This window comes from Sinocyclocheilus anshuiensis, unplaced genomic scaffold, assembly GCF_001515605.1.
Source record: "Sinocyclocheilus anshuiensis isolate Anshui unplaced genomic scaffold, SAMN03320099.WGS_v1.1 scaffold2040, whole genome shotgun sequence".
Lineage (NCBI taxonomy): Eukaryota > Metazoa > Chordata > Actinopteri > Cypriniformes > Cyprinidae > Sinocyclocheilus > Sinocyclocheilus anshuiensis.
Window position 1 is genome coordinate 81,831 of NW_015557211.1, and position 831 is coordinate 82,661.

Consider the following 831-nt stretch of genomic DNA (forward strand, 5'->3'; position numbering starts at 1 on the left):
GCCTTAGTCATTCGTGTCTTGATCCTAGCCTGTATATCTCATTTCTGTATGATCTCTGCCTGCCCTGAAGTATATCACCTGTCTTGGATTACCCCTCTCATCTCGCCCTGTTCGGATACTGTTTATTCCTCGCCCAGACCATCGCCTGTTTTTCGGATTACTCTTCAGTCTTGCCCTCTATATACCTGTTTGCCATTGTCCGACCCTTGCCTGTTTTGACTAAGTTTTAGAATAAAGCTTTGCACATGGATCCGCACGTTTCTCGTCTCAGTTTCCCCGTAACAGCTGCGAACAGAGTGGCAAGGCCAGACAGGAAGTTGGGCTGGATTAACTCATTCTTTTAAACCAAGTTAAAAAGAGGCATTACAAACAAACAATACGAAAATTAGCAAAGGTCCTCAAGTACACATCTCGCTGGTTAAGTTAACAGCACCGTTCAGCACGGCACACACATCCTCCGTGAGCGGGCTACCGCTGACCGTGAGTGGCAAAACTTTAGCACGCGTTTTAATTTCGGCGCCGTGTTAACAAATTACTGCAGATTCTATTTAAAATAATCACGACAAAGTGTGCTGATCAACACGTGGTTACCGTGAATATCAACTATTGCCCCGCGGACAGAGGATGCGTGAATACGGGCTTACCAATATGAACCGCGAATGTAGATACCTTCATATACTACTACAGTGACCAGTTGTGAATCACTCCTCTTGCCGCACTTTACTCCTCCCACCTCTGTAGATTTGAAATTTACAGCAATATGCTGTACATTTGCATCAAACGTCATGCGACCCCAGAATGCATTGCAGTTTACAGCAATATGCTGTATTA